Below are 10,480 nucleotides of genomic sequence, written 5' to 3'. Positions count from 1 at the left end.
CCTACTTACCCGGTTCACGTGACTTGGTCTTTATTATGACAGGAGTAAATGCCTTATTTAACGAGATTTTCCGGTGCATTAAAGAATCAAAAACTAGGGGGAGGTCTATAGAGTGCCGTGTCAAAGTACCATTTTGATCAAGTAATTAATATGGGAGATATTTAGGAAAAACACACTATTTTTTGCATGAAATGCATAGTAGTTTTGTTTCAAGTTATGTAAAGAGACCTTTGGATATTCAATGTTTATATATATTGCCATCTGGGAGTTAAGTAATATTCTCAGAGCTCGTGTATTTTTCAAGTGTAACATATATATGTAAAATAAAGCAGTTGAGTTTTGGAGCTCGGGAATTTGCATAATTCGCTAGTCGTAATATATATTTTTGGTGCCCAGTGCTAGAGATTGAGCGAGTCTGTTTAAATATTGGTGATAACAGGGCTGTGTTTTTTGTTATAGATTTGAACAGTTTAGTTTTGATACGATTTTGTGTATTGTTAGGATATAGTTTTGAAGAGGTATAATTTTGTGTAAAGTACTAAATAGCTCAATTAAATGTACAAGAGTTTATGGAAAACTCAACTGTTCAGGAATGGTCGGAAGCTAATGCAACTAAAGCTCAGTGGCTCTATTCTAATGGCATTTGGTAGCCATGCAACAAATGGAATGATTAAAACCCAAATCAAGTGTCTAGCCTTAGAACCATTGATAAACTCAGGAAAGTTGTCAGAAGATATTGTAGCAGCTCGCAAACTTTTGGCGAAAGCTGAAGCAGAATTTGTAACGAAGCAAATATCAGTTGACCTAGGAACAGAATGAATGAAAGCAGAAAGGAATTTAGAGGCTAAGACTAGACGAATTACAGTAGAAGAGAATTTGATTAAGTTGAAGACGATGGCAGAACGGGAAGAAGAGGCAATATAAATTGCAAGACGTGATGGAATTGGAAGTAATACAGGAAGAGAGAGAGAACGGGAATAAAAAGAGAGAAAAAAGGAAGGAAAAGAGAGAGAAGAGACGAGAGAAATTACATGACATGCGAGGGAATTAGAACTGTTGAAAGCTCGTGCAAGGTCGGCAACTCAGACTGAGATGACTCCTGCTATGCACAATCCAGTGTTTAATGTGATGGATGCACAAAGATTATTTCTGAAATTCAAAGAAGTATCTCCCGACGAAATCTTTGATAATTTTGAAACTGTCTTGTTGACAATGGAATGGCCAGAAGGTAAATGGCCTGTGTTATTGCAGACTGTCATTATTGGAAAAGGATGCAGTGTATATAGTGCCTTGTCTCAGTACCAAAGGAAGGAGTATCGAAAAGTTAAGAGGTGCGTGATGCAAGTGTATCAGATGACCCCTGATTATCATAACATAATGAAGGACTACGAAGTTTGTGTAAAGATGAGAAAATTACTTTCCTGGGTTACGCTTATAAGGTATGACGATGTTTCAAGAGATAGATAGAGGCTGCCAAACTGAGAGATGGCTGATTTAGAAGAATTGATAGTGCTGGAACAATATTTACTAGAAACTCCTGAATATATTTGAACATAATTGAGAGAGAGGTGAAGAAACTTGATAGAGATGCCTCGCTAAATAAAGATTATAATATGATCAGTTGTTAACACTCCTCGTGTATAAAGTTTAAACCGTCGCTCCGACCAGGTGTCAAGTATTCACCGAACCATGGAAACCCGTTAAGTAATAACTACAGGAACAGGTTCAGTAGTTACAGCGGAAGTACCACTGGTACTATTCCAAAGCAGAATGTGTAGAATTTGACAGTGTTTCCTCAATTAAAAAAAAAAAAAAAATTCTGATAACCGCCCCCAGCTCCAGTATCAGCACCTTTTCCAGCTTTAGTCCCCCCTCCCCACCCTCTCCCCAATAAACGCTCCTATGCCCCTGACTGACTGCTAGGGGAAGCTCTCCTATTTCCAGGAGTTCCATTTATGTCATATAGATCAAATTCTGAGTAAGCATTCATCATTATTGAGTTTGCTATTTAAGCCATAGATGGTCCCTACTAATGGAGGATATGTACTCAATTTCAGCTGAGTGGTCTAGTCAGATGAAAATACAGTTTAACCCTCAAAAATGGTTACAAAAGGTTTCTCAACTAATTTGGTAGGTTTCGGTGTACTTTATAACCTACTAAAAGTTTACCAAAATATTACCCCAGGAAAAGTTTTTTTTTCCTAAATTGTGTCCAAGATGGCCGTTGAAACCTCATAATGATCATATCTATATAACTACTAACTAGCAACTGAAATTTGATAATCTAGGTGTCTTTTCCTAGGTTTTTGTGGGCACAGAACACAATAAGATCACAAATATCCAACATGGCAATAAAAATTAACAAATTCTAACTATTTATTTTTATATCACAGTGTGAGTTAAGATTTTATGCACAGACACAGAGCATTCAGTATCAACCTCTTGAGTGTTGTTTGGATTGCCACAGTTTTCAGTTTCGCTAGTTTCACATGCAGCAGTGCATGGGAGTCCATAGCATCTGCAACGGCATCAAGAGGATTTGCATCCCGTCAAACAGTTGTAATGAATAATTTTCAAGAGTTCGTCAGGTGCAGCTTTTTTGGGTATCATAATTGGAATTACCTGACCATTTTCCTGTTTCCATCCCCATTCAGTTGGGTTCATTCCATTTGCCATCTCCATCAATACCATAATTATTTGTAAGTTCATACGGCTATGGAATCTTGTTGCAGGTGATGTTGTGGGATACTATTCAAAGTGACAAATGCTTCTGCAGTTTCTACTTTCTTGGTGAAAATTATATGCCACAGTGATGATAGCGAATCATTAGATTTGCCAAAAAGATATGAACCATTAGGTCTTCTCCAAGATCTGATTTATCTTCTGAAGGATTGTTTTGAAAGATGAATGCACTAGCACAGGACTTCATGACAGGATCAGATTTCACTAATTTCCGGAAGGCAGACTTTTTTCTGGTGCCGGAAATCCTTGAAGTTTAATCGCAGCCAGGAAGGCATGTACAAAGAGCATTTCATTACACACATCATGTCCTAACGTTTCTATACTGATATTCAAGGATAGACCACAACTTGTAACAATTGTTTATTCTTCCACAATGGGTTTCAACTTATATTGGTATAGGCCTAGCCATAATAAACGGAATATTAATTTGGCCAATCAACACTGCTATTGCAATATTCAATTATATATACAATACCCACAGTTCCAATACAACAGTGCCTTACCAATAGGAATAATTCTCATTTGACATCCACCTAAATTAAATTTACATATAATGTGATCGAATTTATAAATCAATCCATAATTAGTTCAATAGTAGCAATAATATGTAATTTATTAACACTATATACTGTACTGAGCAGTATACAAATATCTATCTGATCATACTGGAATACCTAACCAGCCCTATCCAACCGGCTCATCGCCAAGACACAACAAATAATTTACTCACTTCAATGAACCCACTATATAATCACCTTGAATTCCAGTAGTTGCCTACTTTCCTCCACCACAAATCCTCTCTAAGCTTTCTGTTACTGTATGTCACCTTTTTGAAAGTTTTACATTCCCTAAGTATATACAGTGCATTAATGCTTGACAAACCTTCCCTGGTAGGAAGCAGATGGTTTCTCCCTGAAACATGCTTGCCATTGCTGTGTAATTGTTATTATTTACAATCACTACAATTATTTACTGTTCAACAATATTACACGAATACATACCCTCATTTTACAGCTTCATCACCCACTTGCACTAAAGTTTCCCATCTCAACAGTAAGAGTAACCTAATCCTGTCAGCTGACACCGAGCAAAGGGAATCGAAAAATGAACCTGAGGTGCGCAACGCATCAGTCAGCCGACTCCAGACGGGAAACTAAAGACATGTAAGCTGCAAAATGGTGCTCTGTTCTTGTGATATTATAAACATTATCTCCTTACACATACAGTGACAATATGATAAAAATTATACACTCCATCCCAGATTTCAGACTATACCAAATATGGTACAGTACTGTACTCTATTCTAAGAATACAGTTACACCTACTGTTTTATAGGTAATAGCACCACTAATCTATGTATAGATCTACTCATACTCTTATCTGCATCACCATCATACCCTTTTCCATGCTTAATTACTTTGTGTATCAGATCATCCTCTCTAACATCCATGCTCCTCTCACCGAGTTGCTGTCTTGCACTAATACTATGTCACCCACTCTGAAATTCTGCCTTGTTGTGTACCATTTCAACTTTGCCACTTTTTCTAAAAGGAATGAACAATTTTCTCGATAAATGCTAACATTCTTTTATGGTCCCCAGTCAGTTCGAATATACAATTTGGACAATAGCAACTGGACAGACCCAGCAACAAATCATTGGGACAAAGGTAACTACCTAATTCCAAGCTAGTAGTAGGTTGGCCAAGGTAACTACCTAATTCCAAGCTAGTAGTAGGTTGGCCAGGTCACCAGCCACCCGTTGAGATACTACCACTAGAGAGGTATTGGATCCTTTGACTGGCCAGACAGTAATGCATTGGATCCCTCTCTCTGGTCACGGCTTATTTTTTCTTTGCCTACACTTACACATAATAGTCTGGCCTATTCTTTACATATTCTCGTCTTTCCTCATACACCTGACAACAATGAGATACTTAACACTTCTTCACCCAAGGGGCTAATTACTGTAATGCAATTTGTTCAGTGTACTTTCCTCTTGGTAAAGGTAGAAGAGACTCTTTAGCTATGGTAGGCAGCTCTTCTAGTAGAAGGACACTCCAAAATTAAACCACTGTTCTCTAGTCTTGGGTAGTGCCATAGCCTCTGTACCATGGTCCTCCACTGTCTTGGGTTAGAGTTCTCTTGCTTGAGGATACACTCAGGCACACTATTCTATCTTATTATTTTTTTCTCTTTTTTTTCTTCCTCTTGTTTTTTTTAAATGGTGTGTTGGGCAAGGTTAATAGAAGGGCCATGGATGCCTGGTGGTTTATCAAGAGGTTGTCTTTCCTTTTTCTGATTCTTTTTCTTCTCAAAACCATCCTTACTGTCCTCCCTTCAGTTGAAGTGGCTATCCTGGAGGTTATTTAGCCTTGCATGGTGTATCGGTTCCTCCATGTCGACCAGTTTTTCCGACTTTTTACTATAGTCTATGGGTATCATCAATCACTTTGTTTATAATTCTGTACGTATTGTTTTCGTTATAATTCTAGTTTTTAAGTATGATGCCTCTTTTTTATTTCTATTAATCATTATGCTGTTTGGAGACATTGAGAAAAATCCGGGACCAGTACGTCCTAGATTTCGTCAATGTCGTCTTCTGTATTGCAATATTCATGGTCTTCATGCAAATATCCAAGACCTTACAGTTGCGTCCAGACAGTATGATATTCTTTTGTGCTCAGAAACTTTGGTTTCTAATATGAGGCACTCATCTGAGCTCCTTATACCTGGTTTTAAGAAGCCAATAATGTTGAAACGTGATGCCATCCCTAGGGTCAGGGGAATGGCGGTGTATATTAGGACCGAGTTCCCTACTTCTCATAAGTCCTGCTATCAATGTGGATGTCATGAGATTCAGGTAATAAAAGTTTGTGGCAGGCATAACAACTTTTATTTGTGTTCGATCTACCGGAATCCAGACATGGATGATTCTATCTTCGATTGTCTTCTTACCATTATGGCTAAGATACAAGAAGATGATAGAAAGGCTTCTTTTGTCTTTTTTTGGTGATTTTAATGCTCACCATAGGGAGTGGTTAAGTTCTATCTCTCCTACCGATCGCCATGGCTTAAGAGCTTTAGACTTTGCCTCTGAATCAGGCTGTGAGCAAATCATAAATGAAGCTACTCACAGGTCTGGTAATTGCTTGGACCTCGTATACACTGACTCCCCTGGCGTTATAACTAGTAAGGTTGGTTCTCCAGTCGGGACATCTGATCATGCCTTGATTTCATTATTAGTGAAGACTGAACAGCCTGTCCCTGATATATCATATTCTTGTAAAATTTATATGAAATCCCAAGCAGACTGGAATGGGATTTTACATGATCTTTTGTGCTTGAATTGGTCACAATTATATAATAGTGTAGATCCTGTTGTCCCTTTGAATGAGAATCTAGTCAACATAATTGATAGGTGTATCTCTTCTCGTGTGCTAAGGTACCAAGTGAAGGACAAACCGTGGTTCAATGATGATTGTAGACGTGCTTTTTTGGAGACGCAGGAGGCCTATCAACTTTGGAATGGTAACAGATCAGATTTGACCTGGAACAACTATACTCAGCTTCGAGCTTTTGCTCAGAGAGTTTATGCCTCAACTGAAAAGGAGTACAATTTAACCATAAAAGAAACACTTTCTGGTAAAACTCAGGAACATAAATGGTGGTCTACCCTTCAATCTGCACTCTTTGGTGTAGATGCAACAGTTCCTCCTTTACATAAACCAGATGGCTCAGTCACTCACTGTCCAAAGGAAAAGGCAACCCTTTTGGCTGATGTTTTTGACAGTAAACAGAGTAATGAAAAACTTGAACTTCCTCATTCCTGTTTTCCTGAGGCTAAACTAACTAGTTTAGCTTTTCGATCTCGTGAGATTAAAGCTCTGTTGGTGGACCTTGATGCTTATGGAGGTGTAGACCCAAATGGTATTTTTCCTTTGTTTTTTATAAAGACAGCAGATTTCTTAGCTCCAAAGTTATCTGTTATTTTGCGCAAGTTAGCAAGAAGAGGACCTTTTAGCACTAGTTGGAGAATTGGTAATGTTACTCCTCTATGTAAATGTGTTTGTGGTAGCTCAAGTCCCACTGATTACTGCCCAATTTCCATAACTCCCATATTATCTAAAGTTTTTGAACGTCTTCTGGCAAAACGTCTTAATAGGTTTGCTGAAGGTAATCATCTACTCCCTAGTTTGCAATTTGGTCCTCGTAAAGGCCTTGGAGCATGTGATGCCCTCCTTACAATTTCCAATGCTGTACAGAAATCCCTTGATTGTGGTCAGGAAGTTCGTATGATTGGCCTTGATTTCAGTGCTGCCTTTAACCGTGTTAATCATGAGCCCCTTGTTTTCAAACTCAAACAGATGGGAGTGGGTGGGTTGTTTCTTGGCATTATTATTGATTTTTTAAGTAATAGATCTCAAAGAGATGTTGTTGATGGGCATCATAGTGATTATAGGAATGTGATATCTGGTGTTCCACAGGGTAGTGTTCTTGGCCCATTACTTTTCATACTATATACACATGACATGTGGTTTAGCCTAGAAAACAAGCTTGTTGCATATGCAGATGATGCTACTCTCTTTGCATCAATTCCATCCCCTGAATGTAGATCTAGGGTTGGTGAATCCCTTAATGGAGATTTAGCTAGAATTAGTGCAAGGTATAAATTATGGGGTATGAAGTTGAATCCTAACAAAACTCAAAGTATGATTGTAAGTAGGTCAAGGACGGTGGCTCCTTAACATCCGGATCTCAGTATTGATAATGTTTCTTTGAATTTGTATGACTCTTTCAAAATTTTAGGTGTGATTCTCGACAGTAAATTTACTTTTGAGAAACATATAAGGTCTGTGTCTTCTTCAATTGCACAAAAAATAGGCTTATTGAGAAAGTCTTTCCAGATTTTCGGTGATCAATCTATTCTGAAGAAGTGTTTTAATTCTTTCATTCTACCTTGTTTTGAGTATTGTTCTCCTGTCTGGTGTTCAGCTGCTGATTCTCATCTTAATTTGTTGTACAGAAACTTACTGTCTATTAAATTTCTTATTCCTGATCTAGATATTAATCTCTGGCACCGTCGTTCAATTAGTTCATTATGCATGTTGCATTAGATTTTTCATAACTCTGACCATCCTTTTCATTCAGATCTCCCTGGACTATTCTATCCTGTTCGTAATACTAGGCAGGCAGTTAATTCTAATAGCCAGGCCTTCTCCATCCCAAAGCTCAATACTACGCAGTACTCTAGAAGTTTTATTCCAGCTGTGATCAAGTTGTGGAATGATCTTCCTAATCGGGTAGTTGAATCAGTAGAACTTCAAAAGTTCAAAGTTGAAGCAAATTCTTTTTTGTTGACCAGGTGGACATGAGTCTTTTTATAGTTTATTTATGACATATTTGTTTTTGATGTTGTTAATAGTTTATATATGACATTTCTGTTTTGACGTTGTTACTTATTTTAGAATGATTTATTGTTAATTTGTTCCCTTCATTTATTTATTTCCTTATTTCCTTTCCTCACTGGGCTATTTTTCCCTGTTGGAGCCCCTGGGCTTATAGCATCTTGCTTTTCCAACTAGGGTTGCAGCTTGGATAGTAATAATAATAATAATAATAATAAACCCTGGCTTTGCTGAAATTGGTCTTTCATTCATTAAGTTAGCAATACCAAACAAGGCTGTCCGAAGTTCTCCAATATTAAAAACTGCATCTCCAATAGCAATAGACAAATCTAGTAATCAGCCTTGGATATCAAACAATTGAATATATTGCCATATGCTTTACCATAAGTTCTCCTTTTGATTGTATCTCTTATTATTTGTGGCCCAAATAAATAAACTGGTGTATGGTAAAATGGTGTTATGGATTTCAATATTTCTGTCCTTACTTGACTCATGCATTACTCTTCTACTTTCTTTGTTAACTTTTGGCATGCCACACATATTGTCTTTATTACCTTCCTGGCCCTGGGGGTTCAAGTTTATTTTCTAGTTTTACCAACGTGGTTTCTATACCTGCATGATCTATACTATGAGGATCTGATATGCACAACTTAGTCACAGGATGGTTAGCTGGCATTATATCTTTTCTTTTAACCATTTTGATACTCACTGTCCTATCATAATTATTCTATTCTCCATCGTGATACCCAACCTTTTAAATCTCACTTTCCAATCACTCATGGTTTTCTGCATTTCTCTTACCTATAATATTTCTGCTTCTGCTGTACCTTAAATGATTTACACTTGAACACTGAAATTATCCTACATGTAACTCTTAATAATCTATGGTAATTCCTAAATCATTCAACTGTAATTATTTGCAAATTAGTGATCTGATCAACTTGGGTAGTATTCATAGTAAAACCTATCCTATTGGTCGCTTCACTGTCAAATTTCTGGCTAATAGGCCACTCTGAAATTGGTAAAGTCAGGAATTTAGGTCCATTTTCCCATTCAGAGGTTCAACCAATTTTACTGGTTATGCATGATTTTGAGGTTAGGTCTGTAATATTCTGAGCTGTATCACTCCACCACCATTTTAGGGGATTTGTTTTCCTCTGTATTTCAGCTATCTATACGGCAAAAAAAGTAATAAATCCATTAGACTCCTTATGAATTAGTGATCTAACAATCGATGAATCAACGATGTGATATACTGATTCAAACTCCCATTTAAATTTTTTCACTATCAACGTTCTCAAACTAGCTTACATGAGGGTGATGCACAGTTCCAATCGATGAATTGTCAACTGTCTCAAAGGTGCAATCTTATTCTTGGCTACAACTAATTTTGACCCCAAATTTGTCTTTGACCGTTTGCCACCTAACATATGCACAGTCTCCATATGCTAGTTTGCTACAATCTGAGAATACTATCAGACTGGAACTACCAATGGCATTACATGGTTTCAAGGGGCTCCTGAAAATCACTCTTATCAATCCAAACAATTTTTTCAAGAATGCCTTCCATTCATTAACCAAACAATAATCTAGTGGCCCATCCTAATTTAGTCCCCCACTACTAGAATTACTGTTATTAGTATTAGTGGCAATCATGGACCTCATCAAAATTTTAGATTTTGGTATGATAGGTACAGCATATCCCAATGAGTCAGAGAGAGGAAACTTGGCTTAAATTCATTCTACAAGTTAATAAGTTTGGGAACTTTGCATCAATCTAATCTTCCTCAAAATTTGGACCACTCCTAACTTTCTTTACTCTTAGTGAAAAGTTAATTTTTACTACAAAGGAAAAAGAGTCTTCTTTAGGGTTCCATTTAAGTATTAAGATTTTTTCCCAATCAGAATCTATCACATTAACATTACAATTTTCATGATGTCCACTGACAATCTAATATTTCATCCGAAAACCCCCACAATCAGATATCTTATCTGTATTTGTATCAGACTAAAAACGTTATTAACGCTATCAGTAGGGTGCGACACATTATCCACTTATGCTTTATTGATAATCATATCTTGCACTTCCGGGTGTTCCCTTCCAAACTTTTCTACTGTACGTCTCAATGCCAACGTAGCTATCGTGCCACTAGGTTTATCCCCAAATGTTACTGCAGTAAGGACATAATGATCAGGTGATCAATTGCTATCTGAGTCTCTCCATATGAACTTATGAGTGTGCTCATCTAATGTAGAAATTTTGACAGTATGATACACTTTTGTTACATCTCCAGCCAGCGTTATTGTGTCTTGTCTGAACCTAAATAAAACTC

Source organism: Palaemon carinicauda, chromosome 3, assembly GCF_036898095.1.
Source record: "Palaemon carinicauda isolate YSFRI2023 chromosome 3, ASM3689809v2, whole genome shotgun sequence".
Taxonomy (NCBI): Eukaryota; Metazoa; Arthropoda; class Malacostraca; order Decapoda; family Palaemonidae; genus Palaemon; species Palaemon carinicauda.
This window is presented reverse-complemented; position numbering follows the sequence as displayed.